Source organism: Betta splendens, chromosome 9 (assembly GCF_900634795.4).
Source record: "Betta splendens chromosome 9, fBetSpl5.4, whole genome shotgun sequence".
NCBI classification, from domain to species: domain Eukaryota; kingdom Metazoa; phylum Chordata; class Actinopteri; order Anabantiformes; family Osphronemidae; genus Betta; species Betta splendens.
The window spans coordinates 11,400,360-11,426,854 of NC_040889.2; the positions used below are offsets into that span (position 1 = coordinate 11,400,360).

Here is a 26,495-nt window from a genome sequence, read left to right on the forward strand (position 1 = left end):
CGTGCTTCGCCGTCTGCCGAGCGGAGATTAAATTTGGCCAGTCAACTTCTCTTGAAGGGATGTGGGTCAATAGAAAGATCCCGTGCAGTTCTGAGCGTGGTTGACGCGCTGTCTGGAAAATAACACCAGCCTTCTGGGAGAGAGTGGAGCTCCGGCAGTAATGAATGAATGAGTCCTCCAGTGAGCTGGGGGGGCGAGGGCAGACAAGTCAATTTCCTCACGTCATGCGAAGAGACCCTGCGGCAGCTACGACTTGACAAACACCGTCATGCCACCTACTCACAAACCCGCGCCTCTCCAGTCGCATTCGGTGCTTTATTTCATACCGATCGTGACGTCCCGTGACCTCTGTTGATTCGTCTCATTGGCACCAGTTACTGATCAAGACTCATTGCAGCCTTAAAAGTCGCTCTATGCAGCGGCGTCTGACAGGTGACTCGTTCCCGTGGCGTAACTGCATGTGTGTGCGATGCACAATGATCTGACGCTGTGCATGAGCCTGAATCCATGCGTCCACATTTCCACTTCTTCTCCCATAAAAGTACAGAATGCCCACTTTTGATGATCTAATCTGTGTCTCATGAAATAGAACATGATTGCTGCCGCCCGATGCCGTTGGGCCGCTCGTCGTCTCCGCTGCAGCAGCTTTGCCGTTCGATTCTTATAACTGGAGGGAAATGGAGCCGCCGCTGAGCTCCGCTCGGCCTCCGCCGCTATCATCTCTACCATCTCTCAGGTAATGTGCCCCCCGGGAGAAGGAAAATATGGGCCGTTTTCCTGTTTGCTATATTGCCTGTGAGACCCCCCTGCTGTCCCGGCGCCTTCGGACCATGCATGGCAATGAGTCCAGCTCCTCCTGGCAGCTGTTGACTCATTACAGATTTCACACAGAGGCACAGCCATGCAAGCGCTCTCCAGCCGAACTCTGCACTCATGTCGCAGCTCTGTAATCGCCTCACGCGGGCGAAGCAGTGCCGCTGCCGCTGCTCCGGGGCGTCCTCTCGCAGGTTGGCGCCACCGCTGAATAAAACATACGAGGACGACGGTGTCAGACAAACGGGCCGGCGCCCGTCTCCGCACGGGGATGCGTTTAGGAGTCAACATGACTAAGAGAGTAAAAATAAAACCATGAGGCAGCGTCTGTTGCAAACAACTGGAAAGGTCACCTTCTGTGGCGGAGCTCCAGCGCTGCCTTTGGGGCCCGTTACGTAAGCGAGCTCTCAGACTGTACTTGTACAGTGCAGCGGGCTGGTTGTGATTGTGCCGCCGGCTTCTCTGCGTGGACCCACTTCATGACCGCACATTTTAACTGGAGTGTGCTCGGAGGGAAGGGCATCGCTCTGAAGGTTTTGGAGTGGATAATTCCACTACGTGCGCATGAAGCGCCGCGTCCGCCGTCGTCCCCGCCGCGAAGCCCCGCCGTTTGCAGCTTGAAAGGCGCGGCTGCCCGTGCATCAGCGTGTCCGTCTGAGCACCGTTAATGGCTCCGCCGGCATCACTGTCACCCCGCTACTGTGCCGTCCTCCTTCCCCCGAACGCATGTGTGCTGCCTGTGATGTATCATGCCGGCACCGTCCCTCGATAGAACGCTGTGGTGCTCATTAAGATAGCGAAAGATAGCAAAAATGGAAAAAAGGCGGGGACGGCGAAGGGAAGGAGATAAAGCGTGTGCCTGTTGGATTTGTTCCACTTCATTGTTTCTGGATCTCACCAAGCAGCCCCCCCCCGGTTCCGGCGTCGTCTGCTGATTGAAAGTTTTGTGATAAAAAGCAAAGCCGTGCTGCCCTTGGACAGGTTGCTCTATTTACAGCGGCAGGACAAAAACAGTCCGGCCGGCATTTAGTCGTCATGAAGCGGATTTGATCTGCTCCAAAGTGCAGCACAGACAGAATCAAGGAACCAAACTTTAGCCTCGGCGCTGTTATCTGTTATCGTCACAGATCTGATCCAGCTCAGACACGTTTTCATGATACGGTTTGTTGGTTTGTTTAAATATGCTTCAGCCCACACTTAAACTTTCTACATTCATGCAAATGAGCTATTCTCCATCATAAATCTTGTGGGATTTATTTCCTTGCATGCGTGGTGCCCATTAATAACAGTAGCTCTAACCTTTGCTTCTGGTCTTTGGACTCCAGGGAAGCCAGATTAATGCATTTAGGACAAAAATGTGTCTTATCGGTTGAATTAGTTTGTGAATGCTTAGATTAATCGTAGACTTTTTCTTGCTGCTGAAAATGATTTATTAGGGCGAAAGAGGGGGAGAAGTGCAGATTCTTCAAAGCTCGTCGAAGCTTTAAGGACTCCTCTAAATTCTGATTTCCCATATTCTCCCAATGCAACAGCTGAACCAGAAGCCAGGAGACTTTAACGAACTGTCGGTTCCAGTGGAGCGTTGTGGGACTCGCAGTCCAGGAAGCAGTCATGTATGAAGGCTCGCCGCGCTTGTTCACTTGCAGAGGGATCTGTCTCACTCTCGCAGAGGAGGGACCTGAGTTATGTCAGATAAAGCAGGAACGCAATGTGCCGTGGCCCGTCACAAGTGGCCGTCAGCCTCCCCGGCGGCGACGCGCGGCCTGAAAACGAAGCCGACACGTGCTAATCCACACACGCGACGGATGCGCCGTGGCCAAAGCGCCGCGCCTTCACACCTGACAGCCTGTCAAGTCATGTTGTCACAGAGACGGGCAATTTCAACAGGGCCCACTTACGTGGCTTTGCTGGTTTGATTACCTTGTCAGCGCCTCTCATTTATCTGATGACGAGATTAGGAATGAAGCAAAGTGATTCCCGACTGCCGATCTTCGCTGGAGCGGACGTTTGACACGCTAGCTCCTGAGCCAACACCGGCGGCAGCCATGTTGCAGCTTCTCTCAACAGTAAAGCGATCATCCTCCACCTTTAACCTCCATCAGACTTCACAGCTGCCGCCATCAATTACGCGCCTCGTATTAAATAGTCCTGCGTCGGTGTCGGCCCCGCGCTTATTCAGACGCTGCTCCCCCTGGAACAGTCATCCATAATGGCCACTGCTTAGTCTAGTGGTGCTTATGAAATCTGGAAAGAGAAATAATGATAATAGTTTAGCTCTCTGCAAACAGGAGCACGCAGGATGAGCTGATGCGTCGCCACAAGCCCTGCATCACAGTTGATTTATCTGAGCCGTCCGTCTTTTGTGTGGGTCCTGTCACACGTGATTGATCGCACTGTTCCCAGGGGGAATGGCACAAACTGCTAACATTATGTTCCGCTCATTGCGCACGCCACAGCGTTTCTGTCCGTCCGCCCCAAACACTAAGACGTTGAGACACGGCCAAACGAATGCTTCTTGTGTGTGATGGGTCCGGCCTCGTCTGTCCTCCCTCCGCGTTCGGAGCCTCTGGCGCCTTTATGTTTCACACAATGACTTACTCTGCTGTGTGGCGCTTCTCATTAGCGCACCTGACCCAACACCTTATCTGAGCATTGTGCCTAGAGCCAATCAGACCCTTGCAGCTAATCAGTCATTAGCGGATGTGACACTGGTGACAGCTATTTTGTTGACGGAGGAAAATTAGCCTGAGGAAACTTGTTGTTGCCTCTGATTCTTTTAATTGGTGCATTTGGAAGATGCTTCTGTGCCGTGGTGTCTTTGTATCCAGGATACACGCACACACCCTGCTCTACAGTAGATGTGGCTGTAATGTGGATCTCGGCGATCAATACAGTATGCACTTGGTGCCAAATAGGATTTTCTGTAATGAAATATTTAAAAGCAAGGACAAATTGTTTGACTGAACGATGCAACAATTCTTTACAGCTGCGATGGAAAACTTTTAATTAGCAACATAAGGTGACACATTTGTGGAAGAGGAGAGGTTGCAGACCTCTGCATTAATAATAAATGCTAAGAGTGAATCTTTTTTTTTTACAAATGGCATAAAGCTTTTTCTTCTCTCAGCCTAATGGGGCAAATCTGACCTCAGGAATCCAGAGGGAGCCTCTTCCAACTTCACTTCTAACAGAGGCTCAGCTCGGCTTCTGAATGTGTGAGTGCCTACGCCAGTGTGACAGTGACAATGATAAAATCCGATTAATTCCAATGGATTCATCCCACATTTACACTTCAACTTTGTCACGCTGTGTAATTTTCAGGAAAAGGGCAGATGTTGATCCCCTTTGTTGTAATTTCATCCAGATCTACCATTTGCAAAAAAAAAAGAGGAAAAAGAGGATAATTGACCAGATTGAAAGGGCGAGAACATGCTCGTCTCTGGAAAATAGATTAAAATCTGTCCTAGCTCATCATTATGCTACAATCGCGGTGCCAGTCAAGTAGCACAAGAACAAGCTGCAGTCTATTATAAAAAAGGGATCAAGTGCGTCGCGCTCGGTCCAAATGCACCGTTTCCTGCAGTCGCTCACACGAGTGCGAAATGAATATATTACCTCCATGATTACGCTGTGACTCGCTCTTCTCGCTTTCATTTCCCCCGCTACAAGCGACCGAGGGCTTTCGGCTGCACACTGGGTAGCAGGAGAAACGAGGCGAAAGGCTTTGAATCCACACAATAAGCATAGCCTCAGTCCAACTTCCACAGCCTTGTGTTTTAACTGCTTCGCTTCATTATTACTTCGGAAACTCGACTTTTAATAGAATGAAACCTGTGACACAACAGTGAAGCCTCCAGGAGCTTTGTGGAAGCGTCCACAGATACTGAGGGCCTATATTTAGACTGTAACCTTCTCAGCCTCTGGGTCCATTTCCGCGCAATTCAATTGAAATGCCAACGTGCAATATTGTATCTATTTTGCGCTCCGAGACATTTGAGGCTCGTGATTCTCCCGACTCGCGGTGCGTCTGGCTCTACAGCAATAGGAACAGTTGGGTGCAGAGCAGCGGCAGGCATCACGCCGGCCCCCACCCACCGCCTCGCAGCTGCAGGCACTCGCTCATTAGCAGAGGCAGCACATTTACTTTCACCAATCATGTGATTATTTTAACAAAGGCGCAGCATAAATGCATTTTTAAACAAATTAAAATGAACTTTTTTTTACCACAAAGGGACATAATTCATCATAAATGTGCAGATTAATGCACCCGACACATTTGATCACATGTTCATATTGATTGTATGTGAGGACACAATGCAGCATCAGATTTACCCTGATTCTGATTGAGTTTCTCCACTGCTGCAAAGTGAAGCCTAACGCAGTTATACTGTATCAACTAAACTTAACTCAAAACTGATTAGCAAGAGGCTGAAAATGTGACGCAGTATCTAATTATTTTAGATTGACTAGTTTAACTCGGATTAGTTGCCTGGCAACCATCAACAGCATCACTGCACAATCTGGGCCTTGACAAACGCTGGGTTAAATAAACTCAAAATGCAAAACAAGTAGACATTTCCACTGGCACACGTGACACCATAAATAACATTAATGAAATCTATTATTATTTCCTCTGTCCTGGTCTGACCCTGTCCATGCCTGTAACAAAGAAGACATTAGATTTGAGGTGGATAATGGAGGTTTAACGGCCCTTAAAAAAGCCTCCTCTGTTCTGTGTGCTCGGTTTAATGGTTTTGATTTGTTTGTTTATTCTCTCTACGTGTCTCTGTGTGATTTCCCTTGGCTCCCCCGTGGAGCAGCACTAACTGAAGCGCGGGCTGCACACATATACACACATCCATTCCCCGAGTGGCATTCTTGTCTTGCAGCGAGCCTGAGGGAGGTGTTCATCACTGCAGGTTTCATCCCAGAGGAAGCCATTGATTTTTGGTTGGCCTGGGTCACGTGATGCATTTCACAGCAAAGGATTTCAAAGATTAGGAATAAGTGATAATATTATCAGGCTGTAAATACAACCCTGAAGAGTGTGTTTTAGGATTTCACTTGGATACAGACTCAGGAGAGATGTGTGCTTATTTTTAGTATCCCTCGACTCCCATAATGCATCTTCATATATTTTATTATAGGCAGTTTTATATATTCTTCAAGAAAGATTTCATCCAATAAATTTGAACAATTCGCTGATCCAGGCAGATTTCCAGCTCTCTTGATATGACTTAATTTTCCTTCCAGATGTGCATTAACATGGCAGGACTTCCAGTTACTTCCAGTTCGTCTGATTTTAGAATCATAAACAAGGAAAGCGTTTGTATCAGTGCCCCCCTCCCCATCTGAGCATGTCCTGTCCCTCCCCTGCTCAGCCGTGTCCATCTCTTAATCAGATTAGGACTTTATATTCGAGGTTGTTGGCCTAATCAGTGTAATAAAGGGTCTCTGAGAGCATTGCTGCCCATTAGAGTCATTAGGCTGCAGCTGAAAGGATGGCTTTGTAAAATGCGCTTGATCACTGCTGCTCGGAGGAGGTGAGCATCCATCCCTCAGGTGAGCCTATTGATCTGTTTACTCCCATAAAAGCCAGCAGGACTTGTAGGAGTTGGCTGCCACACACAAGCTGAAAGGTGTTGTGCTCTCCACATGGGCCGCTGTCGTGTTGAATAGCAGCTTCATTTGTGCCGCTCCTGTCTGGTTTAGCAACATTACACTGAGGGGGCGCTCTGCGTCACTGTCTGCTTCAATATCTTGTACCTTCAGATTACGCTTTACGTGGGACGCTACGAGTGGATGAATGCCAATGTTGAAATAAGGATCAAACAGCTGGGGCCAAACTCAGCACTTTCGACTGAGCCGTCTGTGTTTGGGAATTATTTGGTTTCCTTTTTGTCTTATTTCATCTGTCTGTGACGTCTGTGGTTTTAATCTGCGGGCCCCTCGCTGCCGCGCTTTCATGGCGCAGTGGCTTTTATGCACACCGCTGCTATGTTCGGTGCGCCCGCGATGGCAGGAAGTGTGCAGAAGCGGTGCCAGGCGCCCGTCCAGCTGGACGGCTCCCGCTAGACTCCAGGGGCTGGCACCCGCACGCAGCCCTCAGCTACGCCGCCTTTATACGGCCCAGGCTGAGTGGGAGGGGCTCTGCCAATTTGATTTATAGCCCCAGATTAGCAGCTGCGGTGGATGCTGGAGGTTGTCATCCTCTTCTGCATATGGAGAGACGCTCTCAGGAAGCGAGCGAGGCCTTGAGCAGGCGAGAGGCAGCGTCTCTGCAGAAGCTCCATTACGAGCGTGAAGTCCCTCCTCTGTGCGTGTGTCGGTATGAAAATGAACAAGCGCACGGTCTGTGGGCAGCTCTCGGCTCTCAGAAACAGTCGTGAAAGGCCATTATCCGTGACCCCTGCAGTAATAGAAGCAGCGCCGTGTGCGTGAGTGATCGGGAGGGCCAGATTTCAGTGACGGGTCACTGCGCTCTCTCAGCAGAAAGCTCTTCAAAGCCCGTTCTCCTGCCAGGTTCTGTCACCTGAGCTCTTTTTCTTACTGCACGCGTCATCGATGTAAAAGCAGACTGTGGCTCGCTGCGGTGCGAGGCCGGTCGCTAATACGATGACCAAACACTTTAAGTATGCTGCTGTTTGTCCACTGGCTCCTAATAACATCAAATCACATGCTAACAAGTGTTGCTGTGCTCTGCTAATTTGTCTCTGAGACTCAGCGGCTCACGTCCCGACCCTCCTCGCTCTCTGCTCACCTTATTGTGTGTCGATTGAATTCCCGGCTAGTACAAATTTAGCCAGTTTGCCTGTAATAATACTCTTCTCCCTTTGGCACCATTTTGTCACAGACAAAAGGAGGTAATTTTACAGCGCCATTCAAGGCTATAATTTGTAATCATGCTGTAGTTATGTTATGATTCTGTCTGCGGCCTCTGATTCTCATTTGACAACCAAAGAATAATTAATGCCACCCATCAGCCTGTCACTTGAATGATTCACCGCGCTGACAGCTACAGTACGAAGAAAGAACAAAAAGAAAGAGACGTACAAGTTTTGCATCTATAATTAAACGCTCCCGCCTGTTGACAGCGAAGTATACAGTGTCTGAAGCACTGGTGACGCATGCAGTAGGTGAAGAATGTGCCTGTTGTTGATGCTACAGCTGAAGGTGTTGCATGAATGACGACAGGCAACACATCTTTGCTCAGGCTGCACCTTCCAGAGTTTAATGATGAAATGAAGAGAGCGGACATTGACACACAGCTACTCTGGAAGGAAATTAAACGTGTGTACTTTATGTCTTCCCGGAATATTGACCGTCCCGAACATTCCCCATCCTCTGCTGGCCCAGGGATAAGCTGAGACGGATGGGGCTGTTGGGTAATGGTGCTGAAGCACAGCGCTTTTCCATTATGCTGGAGTCAAAGACAGGATGACCAAAGGCGGCGGTGTCGCTCCTGCTGCCATGTTTGAAATGTGACCCTTATACAACGTGATGGCGGCGGTGACATTTAAGAATGAACTGTAGCTATAAAAGCCGAAACACAAACAATAATAACTTAAAAGGCTTCAAATGTCAGTGGTATGTTGTTCCTCCTCAGATCATAACCGATCTACAAACTCCAGCTGACAACGGTCTCAGAGCAGCTCAAGGGGAACTAATGTACAGCAGCCAGAACGGTGGAAGTCATGTGTGGCTCACTGCCAGGCTAAGCACCTTAGGAAACGTTCTTGAACAATGTTTTTTCTGCTACCAGTCAATAGTGGGATTACTTAATGCGATTACCAGCGTTGCCAAATCAGGTGTGGTGAATGTAGCCCGTAATTACAGAAGAAGGTGAAGAAGGTGCATGACAGAGATTAGAAGGGGTGAACTCCAGTGAGTCGTACACGACGCTCTCTACACACGCTGGCTGCCTTCACACCTGCACAGGAAACCAGTGTCCTGCAGGACCAGTTCACCCAGTTCACCCACAAGCTCCACTTTGGTCTCCACCAGCTCCATGGGAACGCATAGCAGCCAGGTGCTACCGTGCAGATAGATGGGCTGATGGTGCAGTGATCCACTGAAAACACGCTTTTTAACGCTGCGAGTATCAGAGCAAACTATCCGTTACCTATAAAGGCCTGCGGCAGGTGGCAAGTGCAGAGTCAAAATCTTACTTCCATGACTGAATTCCTGCCTCGACAAACATGACAGCCAATTACCGCACACTGCAATCTCACTTTCTCCCCTTTGCTGCATCCTCTCCCTTTTGGATACCATTCATTATCATCACATGACACAGATGTTGACATTTCATTTACTCCACTCTGCTGGGAATCACCTCAAATCAATTGCAGGCAGTGCCTAGCTATGGTAAATCTTCCTAATAGACATGCCCTTAGGGTAAAAGACAGTAAATGTAACATCCGTCCTCTTGAGATACATTTTCAGCGACTAGAACGTGTGGAGTGGGCACATGCAAATGAAACCCAGCAGACGTTCATTTGTTTATTTCAATGCCACAAACAGAGAGTTAACTTAATGAAATGCAAACATTTCTCCCAGGTGCTGTGAGAGTGCAAAGCCAGTAAACCGGGAACTCAGTTCTCTGCAGGCGCCGTGAACCCAGTGCACATGCAATTGATTAGTAATTGACTTGCTCAGTCCGAATCATCATCCGTCTAAAGTATCGACCAGACCATATGAATATGTTGGAATTGGCAACTGTGATATAGTAAGCCAGGCATTTATACGTATTCTAAACCAAAGCTAAAGTCAAGTCTGAGATCTGATTGTTAAGTAAATGCATATTTTCTGTAATTGAGGTCGGCACAAACTGCTTTTCAGACATTTGACGTCAGCCAGAAACGTTCACACGTGTCCAGCTTTAGCAAACACAACACGTGGAGGCACGGAGGTCTCCGCGTCTGCCGTGATTCAGCTCATTCGGTGTCCGAGCTGTTCCACTGACGCGAGCGCAGAGTCAGGCCTATCTTGTTGCAGTGCACTAACTGGTAATAAGATCCTCGGTGTGATACACACAAGGTCTTTAATGTCAAAATAGAAATCTCTAGTTTCGGCATTGCCCATATCCCAAAGAGAGAAATGAGCCTTATCTCGCAGGAAGGTGGTCATCCATCAGCAATTTCCCTCAGTTTATCAGCCTGCCCGAGTCCAAATGCACGGTGATGTGCAGCATTAATCAAACGCTGACACCCCATATTCAGGACTGAGACATGCCCCCTTCTCTCCCTGCCCAAATCGGCTCATTGTCCTGCTGAGGCTCTCTGGCGCTGCATGCCGGCCCCCGACAGCTGGACGATTGTGCAGAGATTCGCACCTCGGCCACTCCATTGCTCGTGAATGTGTTGGTGAAGGGCTCTTAGAGGCTGACCCCCCCACCCCCCCTCACATCCACTGCGCCGATCCTCTGCTCAAATGCTGCAGCAGGACGAGCAGGAGGAGCTTTCTGTGGCCCGGTTCATTGTCTCTTCTTCTAGACTCCCCACTGACCACTCATTCATTCTGTTTAGAAAATACTGAGTGCTATTGATGTGTTAAATCGAACCTCTCACAGGAGCGAGGCTTGTCATAAATTGAACATCTTAGACACTATGTGGCTGGCTCAAACTCTCCATGGGGCTATCGTCATGTCAAAACATTGACCTAATGCCAGCAGTCAATAGTCTGCCTATGTACCGTCCATCTACAGGGAATCTGTCACTGATGGCAACGCCTCGGCCTATAACTGCCTTTGTTGGGGACTTGTGTGTAACAGATGTGTGAACATCTGGATACAGAAGCAGGAGCTGTCACCAGGAACACATCCCCTCCTGGTTGGAATCGATCCTGCTTCTTCTCTTTTGTTTTGCCATGAGCTGCGTGATCTTTGAAGCAGAAGACCTGAAAACTAAATTAAATATGGAGAGGGCCAAAAAATTCCTGATTGGGAATCAGGCTGTGTTTGCTTGTATCGATTTCCCCACCTCTGCATGCGAGGGATGAGACACCCGATCAGGCAGCATCAAAGTTTAATTATGCTCTCCTCTGCTATGTTTGCATTCTGGTAATTACTCTGTGATACTGTGTGGCGCTGGCTTAGTCGTCGAATCGGAGCAACATCTATGTGACTTTTATTGCTCCGTGTCTCATAACCAGCCGTTCTGGACTCTTTCAGCTGTGACAGAGAGGAGTAATAGTTCTGTTACAGGACATTACTCTGCACCTCAGAGGCTACATGTACCACCACTGTCCTGTATGTTAGCCTGACATCTGAGCTAAGCGGCACAACATCACGATGCACTGATCACTGCCCAAGGGCTGGATTCTGACTTTAATCTATGCTTACTTCATGTTTTCAGAGAACAATCATGTTTGTGGCCAATAAGAACAGTGTATTAGATGTTAGGATTGTGCTTCCTGCATAAAAACTTCCTCTAAAACCTGTGTTTGATGCAGTAAATTGGCTTGAATTGTCTGGATTAGACATAAACTGCAAAAACCAAATTGTCCATATAAAATGAAGGTTTCTATAGATACTGGAATGAGTCCCTGCAGCGCCTGGCAAATGAGATTATGCTGAGTTTACAGCCTTCGGTAATCTTTATTACTGGGAGGCGGACACTTTTTTACGACTCATCTGAGCACTTTATTGTCCGTCTCTCGAAAGCTGTGAAGTCCACCTGGATCCAGGAAGTTTACAGTGAAGTCGTGTTTTATTGGGGGCTGAAGCTGTTCAATAACTAACTTCAAACCTCTTGCACCAGTAGTAAAAATCAAGTGCGGTGCAATTACTGTCCTCGCACCCTCTCGCTCACTCAGCTGCCATCTTGAAGAGTGGGAAGTCACGCAGAAAATTGCATTTTTCATGTTGCCCACACAATGACTGGCTGTGACATGTATGCAAATTGTGGCGCCTGAGAACGTCATTGACTTTTACGAATGCAAAACGGCTTGTAATGGAAGAGTGTGTGCAGCACTGTGAGTGTGTGTGTGTGTGTGTGTGTGTGTGTGTGTGTGTGTGTGTGTGTGTGTGTGTGTGTGTGTGTGTGTGTGTGTGTGTGTGTGTGTGTGTGGGTGTGTGTGCAGCGAGAGCTAATGTGTGGCTTTTATGGCTGTATCTATTCTAATGATAATGGCCACAATGAATGGTAATGATGGCGGAGCAGCCTTATCATGTTCACTTCGCTAATGCTCAAACAACCAGGCCCAGTTGACAACAGCCCTTCGCCCCTCGCAGACAAATGGAGTACACAGATAATTCAATAGGTTTTCTGTCATGACATTACGTTAGTGGGGTGCTCACACCGACACTCAGCTAATGTCCCCCCTCCCCGGTGGCTTTGAGATAACCCCCCCCCCCTCCTGAAGCACGGGGCCATGTTAGGAAGCTGTGCCGCAGGTGCTGTCAACGCTCTCTGGGGAAACATCTGGATCCTGCAGTGACCTCATGAGTGTAACTAGACAGGATGAGGGTTTAGGACAGAAGACGATCATACGGTGGCGTCTCTATCGTTCCTTAAGCGCTCATGCAGTCGTGGTTGAAACCTTTAACTCATGCACAGAGTTTGTGTCCTGCCAGATAAACCCAGAAGGTCACATGTTGCTACCAAGCAGATATTTGGAGACGCTCCCTTGTTTAGAAACTCCCAAAGGCTCAGCCAGAGGCACAACAGTAATCACTGACCTGATTCTAGTAATTACTGTTTACTTTAGCTCATTATTCTCAGCTTTGATTAAGCAATAGCCCTCGCTGTGAAGGATGCATGGCCTTAATTGGTGGTTGCCAGGACGCGCATCTTCGCTTCTGTAGTGATGCATGGTAGGTGGAACAGAGGTCAGGAAGTGAGCGACACCGACGGCTGCTATTCTCGAGTCCGTCGTGCCGACAAATAAACGGGCGCCACGGGCAAACACATACATACAGTTCACCTGAGGCGGAAGAGAGCGCTTCTCGCGTTGACATGTACAACCTAATTACAACGGAGGAGAGGGATGATCCACGCAGGGTCTGGGTCTCTGCACAGAATGCCAGCAGCCGCGTGCAGGACCTGGTTCAGGCCCGCAGCCGCTCTGCACGCGCTCAGACGGGCCGCACTGATCCCGGCCGGGCCGAAACCTGCTCATCGGAGCTCCTCGGATGATTAAAACACATTACCGCGTCAGAGAAATTCATAGCGGCGATATTAAATGTATATATATGCACATAAATTCCCCCGGTCCCCTGCTGCGCTTTGATTAGGAGCCCAGCGAAAAATGTCGGAAACAAATGGATCGTGTAAGATGGAATTTTGAACAGAACAAAGTTAGAATAAATTTGCACATGGCTGCGTTATTTGTTCATACGCACTGAGCTGCCAGGGCTCAGAGCGGCTGGCTGTCACTTCCAACTTATCAAGCAGGAACATGCCTCTCAGACGCTTTTTGGCTGAACTCTGCTTTTCGGACTGAATGACTCTTATGCAAAGAATGTAAAAAGTGGCAGTTTAGCGTTTCTGCTTACTGGACATCAAAGTGACTGGGAAGCAGAATCGCGGTAGAATTGCAGCGATCGCAGCATTTGATGCAGCGTCGCTCCTGCCTCAACCTCCGTCCAGTAAAACGCCCTTGGAGACCGACGTGGAGCTCTGGATTCACCCCACCCCCCCACCGGCCACCAACATGAGCAAACACTCGCTGTGATGAAATGCCACGCTGTGTTTGCCTGTGCAGAGCCTGCTGTCATGACACTCGTCTGGTGTTGACCGAAGAAGAAGCCCCGTCCACTCCACTGGCTCTGCAGTCGTGAAGCTCCTTGTTGCATCTCGTCTTACTTTCCCTCAGCACGCATCCAAGCGTTTTTATAAACGCCAATATGTTTATTTACGTCTTTGAAAATATCCGTCTTGCGCCTGCAGGTCTTTCCTCCATCATTCTCACTCCCACTCAGTCAGTGAGTGCACCCATACCTCAATTAGAGCCCTGGAAATGCCTGTGCAATTTCCTGGAAGATTATAGTGATGGATTCATAGAGTATCAATCAGAGCCAATGTGGATCTTGAAATAGCCTCCGCCATTGGGGAAAGATGTTTCTCTTTTGCAGCAGTGGTCAACGAAACCGGCAATATTTCCTGTCATTGGCACAAAGCTCAGAGGCGCGTGTGAAGTATCTGATTAGATGCAGACATTACATTACATCACCCCCCTCCCATCAACGCTCCCTTGTGACTCTTTATCCGATGCCACTGGCTTATTTCAACAAGTCGCTGTGAACGAGGTCACATTCCTCTGACCTCGGGCCGTTATTATCCTGTAATCATGTGTTGCTCTGCATGGCTACATTTGTTATTTCTTGTTGACAGCCTAATGTGAGAAGAAAGCAATTTTACCTGATGGATGATCATAGGAGAGAGAGGGGCTATATCAGCTTCATGCCTCGCCAGTGAATTATGCACGGCCGAGTCCCTGCCGGTTGCCTGCTCCACCTGCTCTTTGAAATTTACCAGCAGCCTGTGTGCGCTCCACTCTGGGTTATTGCTGCCATGTCAGAATGTGCACCAGGTGTATTCGTTACCTGTGCTCCTAAATCTAACGTCTGTGCCTCCGCGCTATGAAAAGTCCTGGACTTGTTTTCCCGATTGTGTCCGACCATCATGATCAGGAATCAATGGATCAGGAATCAGCGCTCCTCTGGGCCGCGCTTCGGGGCCAACGTGCCGAAGTGGGCCTCGTCAATCTTGTGGCTTCGTATGCGGTCGATAGCGCCTCCCCACCAGCCGGACGCCTCTGAATAGCAGCCCCTGCTCCTCGCACCCAGCTGAACGTGTCAATCAATACATGACTGGAGGCGCAAAACGTGCAGAAACAACGACGACAACAGCAGAAAGTGCTTTGCCGTGCAGCGGGGCGACGACGCGCTCTGCAGCAGCAGTGCAATGTGTATGATTACTGAGTCTCACCTGTCAGTTTACACAGAGCTGCAGCCATGCAGGCAGCTCAGGATGGGGATGGCTTTCGTGTGTGCATGTGGAGGCTCTCGGGGCCCTGCTGCAGCTAATGGATGCTTTGTGCGGCGTTGCATATGTATTAGCTCTGTATGTTGTGAGTGGGCAGCGGCGAGCGTCTGAGTGTGTGTCGGCTCTGTTATCTGCAGCCAGCCGGGGCGAGCGAGCGAGCGAGCGAGTGAGTGCAGGGCTGGGTGGTCGGATTGCCGCTTCCTAATTGGTGCGACCGCTCCGACTGCTCTTCCCCTCAAAGCCTGGCGCCGTCCTCTCCTGTTAATCCGTGCCAAGGATTTGGCCGCGCTGACACAGAACTGACCTGACAGTCCTTAGGCTGAGCCACTTACATTCATATATATAAAATATAAGGTAGATTAAAGATACACAAAGACGTGAAGTCCAATGCAAATGAGATGCGCAGACACGAGCAGACAACTGCATGCGCACACGTCTACACTCGAGCTCAGTTCAAAGAGCTGCAGCTCCGGACGGCGTCGCTGCCACGAAGAGGCGGAGGACTCGACAGCGCCGCTGGTGGAACCGCGTCACACAGCGACGTGAGCGTGTGCAGGGATCGTGTGGCGCCACCGTGACACCTGATCTGATGGTCGCACATCTCTCCGAGCCACAACAGACGAACCATCACATCCCGTCCAATCTAATATGCGCGCGTTTGATACAGGAGCTGGAGGTGACGTAGGAATGTGTCGCCGTTAAGGCTAGAAGCAGGTGTGAGAACTGAAAACCCACACCATTAAGCATCACGAGGGAGGATCGCAGCAAATCCAAGAAGCAGATGAAGACAGAAGCTGCACTGACGTGTGATCGTCCCGTGAGGTGACGGTGATGCACCCACCCATCGTTGGTTTAGGTCCTGTTTGCTTCCTCTCTTCAGCTCCTCAGTTAGTTGGTTTCTCTGTCCTTCTGCTGTGCAGCTGGATTTAAAGGATGTTTTCCCCAATCTCTGATATCTGCTGGATATTAGCTCCATTATGCTACAGTGCATATTGGCAGTAATGACTACTTACCTTGTTGCGTCTCACTCTGAGCTCTACTCTGAAAATGTGTGTCTTGTGATGTAGGACAGGCTCTTGCCGCTCTATTGTGTGAGTTTATTATGTATGTGATACTTACATAATAATGAGCACGGGAGCCTTGTTGGGAGAATCGGCGGGAGGGAGGGAGAAATTTACACTTTATGGCTGTGTATCACACATTCAGTAAACTGGTACAAATAATAAACACATTATTTCACACATACAGTGAATTGATTTATGACGCTGCCTCGTTCTGAAGAGGTTGGCAGTTTGAAAACAGGCCATAAACATTTCACAGATAAACTGTGACGCCTCTGCAATACTGCAGGAAGGAGGCTGCTCCAGTAACTAACTGGTACTTACGGTGGGCGTCAGCGCTGGGCTCGCTGGCACTGGGGGAGCATGGTCGCGGAGCGCGGCTCGGTGGATACAGGAAGCGGTGGGCGGGTCCAGCTCCAGCTTGGTGGTTAACAGCCATGACCGCTGGGGACGGACACAAGGTTAATCAGCGGGAGCTGCGCCGATGGTTGATAGTGGCCTCGGTCGGTCGGCGTCCGCGCTGGCGAGCGCCACATTGATTCGCGTTCCACGTGTCCAGCATGAAGCCGCATCTGGGAGCTAATGAGCTAAGTTTGTCCCAGGCGCTGGAAGCGGCTGAACGCGGTCCGCTCATTAAATAACACCTTATATTTGTTTATCCATAATGAAAAGGATCAACAGGGTTTGGTTTTCCAGGAGAGGCTTCTGGCTTTAATATAAACCATCTCTTGGCTGTAGCTTAATATTTAATGGAATGATATGAGAGTGAGATCTTCTCATCCGCCCTCGGCAGCCAAATGCCGCACGGCCCCTTTTAAGCTTGGAATGCTGGTGGTGCTGGAGGGTGGACTGAATGCTAGGGTTAGTTTACAGTGAGCCCAGTTCTTCTAACAAAGGCATACAGGTCCGCTCTGCACACGTGGACCTGTCCTTCCCCGGTGCACGTTGCAGGATGAAGGCGTGCAGCTCAGGAATGCCAACCAGGCCTCGCACGCTTATTTAAAACAGCTCCTAACAAGCTGCTGTTTACGTCTGGAGCACGCGAAACACGAGCAAGAACGAAGCAATGTCACACCTGCTCTTGAAGTGCAAGCGGAGGAATAAGTTGAGCCGCAGCCGACGAGGGGGGAGAAGCGGGCGGCGCTGATAAAGGGATAAACCCGGAGGCGGCGGCGTTTGGTACACTAAGCCAGTCTGCGCTGGAGAGGAGATGGAGCCGCGATACCGCGTCACGCGTCCTCCGCTGTTATGACCCGACGCGGGGGGACGGCCGTGGCCGCTCCCGAAGGGAAACGGCTGAGAGTGAAGGTCATCCAGCAGAATGCACACAGCAACGGGGCTGCGGCGAGTGAAGGGTTTGGAAAAAGCTGCGACACACAACCGGTGTCTCACACAGTTAGACAATACATGGTCCAAGTGATTTCCCTGTGGTGACAATCTGCCTAATGATCTTTGTCTCTGGTGCTCTAATTCATTTATTATTCTAATAGGAAAAGCTGTTAGTCTGATCAGACACTGCGTAAACATAAGTGCACTTCAGTGTTCTCTAATCATGTAGGAAGAGGGCTGGAAGGCTGCTGGCAGTCCTGCCGCATTACACCATGATGAGAATTATTCATAAAACTGTCCGATCATGATGACGGTGATGATAAGGGATTCAAATCTCTACCAGGCCGACGCTGATCGCAATCTACCTCGCCATCAGGCCGTTAATCTGCATCGCCGCGCCATAGGAGCCGGCGTCCAGCACGGTAACGCCCGGCGCTGATTGTCTCCAGGGAACGGTGACCTCAGAGAGGTTCGAGGCCGCTGCAGAAGCTGGTCTTAAAAAAGCGGATCCCGACCGGCGCCTCCTCCCTGGGAGCAGCCTGACCCAGTGGCTGTCTTTATCCACACTCCATCACCTTAATCGCCCACGAATTACCTCAGCCCCTGGGGTGGAGGACCTCGTATTAAATAACGTGACAGACCTGTGCAGCAGCAGGCTGCCATCACTGTTTGGCAGAGAGCGCTGCACGCACCGTAAAATCCTCAAATAAAGGATTTTTTGCACTCTGATGACGGAGAGCTGAGCGTCGGCAGCCGTGTCGGCGCTCGCTTTAAGAAACCCCACTGATGTCGGAGGCCTTGGCTACTGCGACTGGGACCGCGTGGACAATCTGATTTGGGTCTTTATTCCTGTTTTCATGCACATTATCAGGTATCTAAAAATACATATTAAATTAGAAGCCTCGGAGCTGGAGGGGCAGACCACTAAATCACATTAACATCCCATTCCACAGCTCAAACACCTATGTGGCTCGTACTCGGTCTGTCTGGAAACGTCTCCCAGGGAGCAGCTCGTTTCGCTCACCACAGAGACCCGCCACAGAGGCGGAGCCTCTCGGCTTCAGGTTGCCCCTCGCTGAGGTTCGCTTTCACGTCTGATGGTCGTCCCCTCCCCATCGAGAACGCACGCACGCACGCACGCACGCACGCACGCACGCACGCACGCACGCACGCACGCACGCACGCACGCACGCACGCCTTCTGGTGCTTCCATTTTCAAAGACTCCCAGGAGAAGCTTTTTTAATGGAGTTTCCGAGCGCTGGGGGTCCCCGGACTGCGGCTGCTGGGGGCCTCTTGTGAGTGTGGGCTGCTGCTTTACTGCCGAGTCAGCGTTACGACTGGGAGGCGGGGGAGGCTGCAGCTCGCGGTCTGGACCTGGCCGTGGATCTCGACGGACACCTTCGGCAGCTCTTCATTATCTGCTCTGAGCGGGCGTCCCAGCGTGGGGGCATGAGTCTGGATCAAAAGCCCGATTATGTGAGCGCCGTTGGCCCCTTCGCGCGCCCGCGCATCACTCTCCCACTGAGCTCGCGTCTCGCTCGTGATGGATCGACGCGCGCGGCCCGCCGGTACACGTTTTCCATTCGGACCGTCTGCTCCCATCAGGCCCAAGGCCCTGAACATGCACGGACAGGCTCCCGCGCTCATTAAAGCATATTAAATCCTGAGGAGCGCAGGCGGCCGATCGCTCGCCTCCTTCCGGCGCCTCCGTCCTTCTGCACCTGCGCAGACGCCGAGCAGCCAGGATGGATGCGGAGTCCCAACGCAAACACAGGGAGTGATCAGTGGGTCTGCTTAACCTCAGGGAGGAAGCATGCCAATATTAGCGCGCAGAGTTTACTCAGCTATTTGCTCTGCGCTGCCCTGCACCACGTCCCAACACACCAGCTAACGCGGCCTCGTCTCCTGGCTTCACGTCCTTCACACCTGGACTCTTGGAGCAGCTCTGCCTCTGCCGCTCTCTTCTGTCTCTTCTATTACTCTTCACTTGTGCCCAACGCAAGCTGAGGCTCTAGTTGAAGGCTGAGCCTTTGGTGCCGTCGCATTGAGAGACATCAGCATCATCATCATCATCATCATCGTCGCCATCCCACTGGAAGGTGCGCCGCTCCTGTCGCCTTGGTTCTGCTCAGAACGTCTACGTGGCTGTCGTGCTCCCTCAAACTGTGCCACCACATTTGCATGCTGTTATTTTTACATTTTTATTAAAGTAATGGCTGTAAATACTTCTTCCATCACTGCTAATCATATTCCTAATGACAATTGTAGTCTTTACCATTACCATGTTTATTAATTTATTTGAATGACACAGCACGATCTCCTTGTGCAGATATTATCAGAGTTGATGATTAGAGTTATGGTAATGAGTCTGAGGCATCGCTGCACTTGGAGCTCTTGGTTTTTTTCCAACAAGGAGAAATCACTTTGATGCTGCCGCCAACATCATCACAATAAGAGGCTGTCGTTTTTCTTTTCCTCTAGTTGTTGTTGTTGTTCAGTCGAACAAACAAGCGCTTGTTGTGTCAAGCTGAGAACAAATGTAACAAATAACAAAGATGTCTTTGTTGTACCTGTTGCCTGTAATGAGGTTAAAGTTGATGGGTTGCTTTGCAAAGTTATGTTATATGAAACTATAGGCTACTTGTGGTTGCTATAGGAGGCAGAGCCTTCATCTATGCAGCTACTCTCCTGTCTAAGCAGAAGCATGTACTAAATTCATTGCTTACTATTAAAATGTCCATCTTTCCTTCAGTTGAAATCACTTTTTTATAATTGGATCAGAAAGTTATGGGACATAAGAGTTCAGGCGTCTTCGGTGAGGAAGCAGCGAAGGTCTTTGAGCTGCACACGAGACACGATGTGAGGCACCAAAGGGCAGCGTCACACGCGGAGATTAGATGAAATCCCTCTGTGCTCTGATTTAAGTACAGTGCCACTGTTTATTCAATCATACGGGTTCGGATCCAGGGAGCTCAGGTCACGAGGTGGAACCTTTTAGACTGTATTTACATATATATTACAGATGTTTGCACTGAGGACACAGAGGGAGTCATTTGCTCTGCTGGGGCGGTTTCACAGCCGTGGTACAGAACATTCCGTCGGGTTTTAGGATGACTGACGGGCACATCCATTGTGCTCTTAGTTAGATAGTCTGAATCCTATCGGAAGATTAAGGAAGCTGTTTTGAGGAGCACTGCATGAACTTCAGCAGCCTTCAAATCAAGCAGATGAGTCGTCACGTATCACAGATGTTCTCGTGTTGATGTCCAGTAAATATTCTACGAGCAGTAACACGGCGACTGTGCAGCTCCGTGTAACTGCCGCTTCCTCCCGTGGGGCGAGTGTGCAGTAAAAACAATGGTTTCATGTAGATAAGAGCAAATCTGTGCTGCGCCGCAACGTTAGCCCCATTATCACGCTGGAGCTGAAAACATGCGCGTCCTACAAATGCAGGCGCTCAGGCTGCACCAGAGCTGAGCCTGAATAACCCTCCACCATTTAACCCTCCATTCCTTTAACCAAATATACTGAGCCTGATCTGCAAGCGCTGGAACCCAGATGTAAATAATATGTTTTCTGGGTTGAATTGAATTAGCGAACTGCCGTTTACATCATAGGGAACAGATCCTCATTATCTGCTTGGTTTCTACACAAACCTGATTCGATCAGAGGGAACATGCTTCATGACGTGCTCGGCTCTGCACCCTGCGCCCTTTGACCCTTCACACCAGACAAGAGACGCCCGCAGCCGCATTACAGCCTCGCGCTCACGGGGGAGAAACACAAATGTGACCTTCAGATGAGGCCAAACTTGGTGTCGTCTCAACTTTAACTGTGATGTGAAGACTTTAGGCCCGTGTACCTGCACTGTGTACATGAGCGGTAAATAACTTGTGTCTGTAAACCATCTGGGGCTGAGAGTGCTGCAGTCTGCTCTAGATTAATACCCTGGCATTCCTTTATAATTCATTATTCCCCCTTTTTATCTGGGCCCAGCAGAATGGCTCTGCATTGTCACCGGCTGGAAGTCCTGCGGTGCAGGTGAAGAGGCTCCTTCGCTCCTGCTCTCCACTGATAACTTCCAGCGCTGCGACCGCGCATTGTGCCGCGGCCGCCGGTCCCCAGAGCGGCGGCCGGCCGGCGCCGCGGCCTCCAAACGCCTCCCCACGCTGGTTCTCGCACGACTGGCTCCTCAAAAAGAAGATAAGGCGCTGAGAGGGAAGCGGACGGCGCGTTCGGTCGATGCACGCGCTTGATTAATGAGCGTCCCCTATCAGCGATCTGCCTATTTTGTCGCGGAGTTGGTGAAAGCTTCCCACAAATTGGGAAGTGGATTCCTCGCCGCCTGCGTTTTGTGTTCGCCTCCGCCGTGGACAAGTTGGGAACTGCTCCTTCGGCGCAGTCAGCGCTTTCTATTTTTTAGATTCAGGTTAGAACAACAAAGAGTCCTGGCACGCAAATGGCTTTTTAATGAATTAGTCAGGCTTGGAAATGAAAACGTCTGCTGTCAGCTGAATGGCAGTCAGACCTGTTCCTGAAAGATGAAGGGGCCGCCTGCTGATTTTGTAACTAGGTTACTGGTCACAGTTTCCCTCCTTCCTGTGTTCGCTGGATGTCGGCTTCGTGAAGGGCTTTCACGTTTCCAAAAGCCACATCTGAAACCGCGATAATAAGCAGAATGTGTCGTGGAAACATGCTCCGGCCGTGCTCTCGCTCTCGCCGCTTCTACAAACAACAAATGAACCATTGCATTTCCATGCAACAGCCCCCCCCCCCCCCCCCCCTCGCCCCCCACTCCCCGCCGCCCTCCAGCCCCCGTCACCAATTCCTGTCTTCACACTGCAGCCATTTTCCGGAGCGATTTCAGGGGATAATAGCACTCACAAATCATCCAGTGGGCAGCCGAGCCCATGAAATTGATGTGCCTTCATTTAAAAACAATGGAGGTGCCTTATGAGGGGCCTGAAGATGTCATAACTTTGGTGGCTGACAGAGTGGGCAGGTGTATTTTGGCCCCTAGGATGGGCACCAGGCCAATGAAAACCCAGCAGAGACAGCTTAATCAATGGCAGCATCCAGGGATGGCAGGACCGAGGTGTAAGCAGCCACCAGAGCCGCTCCATCACCGTCCGCGCTGAGCCCATAGTGACAGCTTTTACTCGGAAAACCCGGCCTCCTTATCTCGCCTACAGTCCAGTAATGCTTCACTGTCCATCTGCGCTTATCGCTCTCTGCAAAGTCCAGTCAGCCCAAATAATAACAAGGAGGAACGACTCCGAAACAATAAAAGTTCCCCGCTTGAGCCAAGACAGAAGTTAGATCCGAGCTGTTACGCTAAACGTCCCGTAGGCTTTCACTCAGTTATGAGTAACTCGTGAGCGTGTGAAAGGACACTAGAGTTTTTGAACTGCGGACGAGTGGATTGGGCATCGATGGAACTTCCACCCTGATTTGAGCAAGTAGATGAAATTAAAGCGAATAAAGTATTTTTATCCAGCCATTTTTAATTAACTCCTCCAGCAATCGGTGAGATTTTTCATGCGGGGTCCGTGGGTTAAGCACACTTCCTGTAAAAAAAGATTAAAAAGCCACTTACACGCTAAAAAGAATTATGGATGACCGAGGAGCGTGGCTTAATTGGAAATTGATTGACTTGGCCGCGCTACACCTGCTCTCATAACGTGTCCCGTCCCTCATGCATCGGGAGTTTGATGCATTTTTCAATAAGCACAACCTTTTCGCGCTGGTGTTCGTCCGTGGAAAAAATTGTTTGGACGAAGCCATGTTGCCTCACAAGATCCAGCCCGGCACTTCAAAGGGCCGGGGCGGGGACCATCTCTGCATGACGGATGCAGCTTTCCCGGCTCGGGAGGAGCAAACAACATAACGCAGGGCAGCGCGGCGGCGCGAGCTCCTTCGCTCCCAAGATGGATGCCCGCTGTCATTTTGTGCAGCGCTGATTGCGTCTGGCGAACGCGCCGCTGTGCCAGATTACACATTCCACAGTGATGGGCCAGAACTTTTTAATCCAAGCACGTGAGAACATGCACGCTCTGCCGGTCTGTCAGACCCGACCCGCTTTGCTCCGTAAGCAGCACAGACTCCGCGGGACGCGTGCCGACACCTGATGCTATCAGCTGTTATGTGCATGTAAGCAGAGACGCTCACATATTAACAACCCCCAACCTACAGGCCGTCGACTCTTAAATGACAGTGAGGCCGGTGATACAGTACGTGACAGCAGATACGACAGCTTTGCATAATAAATTATTTGTTGAGGACAAGCCTCAGCTCTCAGAGACACATATTCACGGCTTTTAAAGATCTACTGTACGTGTGTCTGAACTGCTGGCGTAAAACTGTGGCTCCAGACGCCGTGTTCCCTGGACACGGCTGAGACGGCGGTTTGATGGAGGGAGGGCACGCTTGGCTGCTCCACGGGCACCAGACAGAGTCCGGACAGTCTGACAGGAGAAAGGATGGCAGACGGGGGAGATCCCTCCCGTCCGCACATGTGCGTCAGCCGGGGTCGGCGGCACGGCGGCCCCCGGATGTAAATGCAGCGCGGCAACAATGGCAGACAGACAGACGCGCACGCCTCCCCGTGAGCGGCACATCGCTGGCTGTCAGGGCGACTGAGGGGGTCGCGGGGGTCAGAGTGACAGAGCAGGAGCCGGCCGGCGGCTTGTCAATGGCGCTGACAGCCAGATGGATGAGCCGATACTTAAGGGAGCCGCAGCTCTACTTCACTGTTTATTAACACATCATACAGTACCACTGCACTTGGAAGAGCCCCAGAACGCTTATAGTGGGAAGCTACAGTATTTACTGCGAGCACATGTTCGGCGCTCGTCTCAACGTTTCTTGATGAGTAAATATGAATTTCCATTTCTTTCTTTTAATGATCCCTAATCTCTCTGCAAAGCACCCAGATCTAAATGAGCCAAGATGAGCCAAGTGAGCGCTGCCTGGCACATTTGTCACTGCTGTGTGTCTTGGAGCAGGATCCGATCCCAGAGTCAACATTGCCGCGGCTTTTCTAGGGCAGCAGCTTCATTATTGAGCCCAGGCCTGCTGAAGCACACTATTACCACTGCGGAGAGAGAGGCGGAGCGAACCCGGCGAGAAGGGGAGATGGAACGATGGCGAGAGGGAATAAAGAATGCGGGGACGGGGGGAAAAAGTGACCAAACAAATCAGCGGCCGGCAGATAATTGGACAAGCTGCACTCGGGGGAGTCCATGGAAAGTGACACCGTGGTGTGCAATTAACTCCGAGAGAAATAATCTGGGTTTAGTTCCCTTTTGGATTAATCCCAGGAACGCGATTCCCGACAAGGTGCCGGTGTAATGATGGTGTGGGTCTGCAGGAGTCATTGTCGTCGTTTAGCTGGTATGATGGTGTCTCTCCAGGGAGCGGGAAGCAGCACTAGACCTGCATACGGGCTTTTATTGTGAAGCCCTTTACAGCACCAGGCAAAAGCACTTTGAAGCTTTTGAAAGGCAGCGCCCCCATAAAGCTAGCTCCTAACCGGATAGCTAACGACCCAGAGAAATTAGCATGTGAGGCACTGACGGGACTGAATAAGTCTTTACGTTCGCCTGGTGAGCCGTGCTGGGCGTTTACGGCACACGGAGGGAGGCCGCGTCCTTATCGCTCGGCGTGTCCTGCAGCATTACACGCAAAGTGAAGTGACCCTGAGGGCCGGATGATTCGCTCGGCCCCACATCCAGCCACGTCTGAGTAAAGGTCCTTCAGTAATTACACGGAACACACACGCGGGCCCTCACAGAAGAGCAATTTAAAGATATGATCACGCCGTTGCAAGGCTCGTGTTCATTTATCTGCAAAGATTTCCCACTAAGACGTTTTATCTGAAGGCACTAAACTTTCCTGTTTCCATCAATGGACGAGGGAAAGCAAAGCGACACTTATGGCTTCAATTCTAGCACTGAAAGCTCCCAGTCTGGGCCGTTTCCTCGTGACAGACCCGTCTTCTGCTTCCAGGCTGCAGTAAAAACCTCCTGCTGCTACTGGACAGCTCTTATTGTGAAGCAGCGACAGGAAACGTAAGCTGGCTTTGTTGCGTCTCACACGTCGTACCTGGATGTTGTAAACACCTGACCTGTTACCTGTAGCCGCGTCTTTGCCTTTAACAAACCTCCCACTGCTCCTGCCTCTAATAACGGCTGCACAAGTCTCATCGGCACAGCCATGAAGCAGGCGATTACAATCAGACCGTCGGTGGAGAAACGTGACTTCTCTTCAGGCAGGGCTCAGTTTCCATTTAGAAAAGGCAGAATCATTATATATTTCTATAAGCAGCTTCTCATACGATTCAGCCACGTTGCAGCGAATCGATCGCACGGTGAAAACTACTTGACTATTTAAAGTGTGCTGACCTTGAGCCAGCGCTGTGGTCCCTGCACAGCGACGCCTGTTTGAACTGACTCCAGCCTCGTCACGCGACCCATCCGGGCCTGAAGCCACGCCAGGCCTCCTCTGTGGGACAGCGTGTAAGTCCCGGTCCAAATGACAGCGTTGCGTGTTTGCGCCGCCGCTGTTTGTGTTGAGCTGACACGCCGCCGTCTCTGGACTCTGTCGACAGCCCTGTTCCTGCCAAGCCAAATAACAGCGTTTCAGACGGGCTCCTCGCTCTGACACCACGCGGCCGGTCCAGCGCTGCCGTCCGCGGGAGGAGGCGACGCAGCCCCGTCGCACACGCGCCCTCGCATAACCCACCGAGGGCCCACTCCGCCTCCTGCTGGCATTTCCTTCCAAATGTCAGATCATTCACCTGGAACGAGCTCCACAGACCTTCAGGGGTCTTCTCTGAGAATGTCAGAGCCCACCACGAACGAACACGCAGCCTTGGACAGTGCAGTGTCCGCGGGTGGAGCTCCAGCCCCCCGTTTGTCGCCGCCTGTTCGTCCGTTCGTGGAAGCTTCTCGTGACCCTGTTTGCTGCGCTGCACGGATTAATACTGCACATCTGCAGACCGCTGTTCCCACCAGCGTCTGCAAAGCAGGCGCCTGTCCCCCCCCCCGCGGGGGGGGGGACAGACGCTCAACAAACGCCGTCAGCCGCTGGAGCTGCATTTACTGCCGTCGCCTGGGCTTCGTCCGGCGTTTACGTTTGCGCAGACAGCGTCGATAAATCGAGCGGCCTGACCACATAAGAGCCACCGTGAGCGGCGCCTCAGGGCCTGAAGCGCGATGAACCCGCGGCACTGAGCGGGTCATCGCTTTGTAAAGGAGCAGGACACAGAGCACCATAGCGTTGGTCCGCAGCATTAATACTCCAGCT

At 50.8% G+C, this 26,495-nt stretch overlaps 1 protein-coding gene across 3 annotated transcripts in view; it reads right to left on the bottom strand.

The window, feature by feature from the left end:
• Positions 1-26,495, bottom strand: part of chrm2a (cholinergic receptor, muscarinic 2a) — a 43,834-nt gene that overhangs the window by 11,067 nt on the left and 6,272 nt on the right. For 2 of the 3 annotated variants that reach the window (XM_029163813.3, XM_029163814.3), the window contains exon 2: positions 16,184-16,303. The gene's annotated coding sequence lies outside the window, so the exon portion shown is untranslated. Of the gene's footprint in view, positions 1-16,183; positions 16,304-25,591; positions 25,964-26,495 lie in introns of those variants that run through there. The other variant, XM_029163815.3, reaches the window with a different exon arrangement.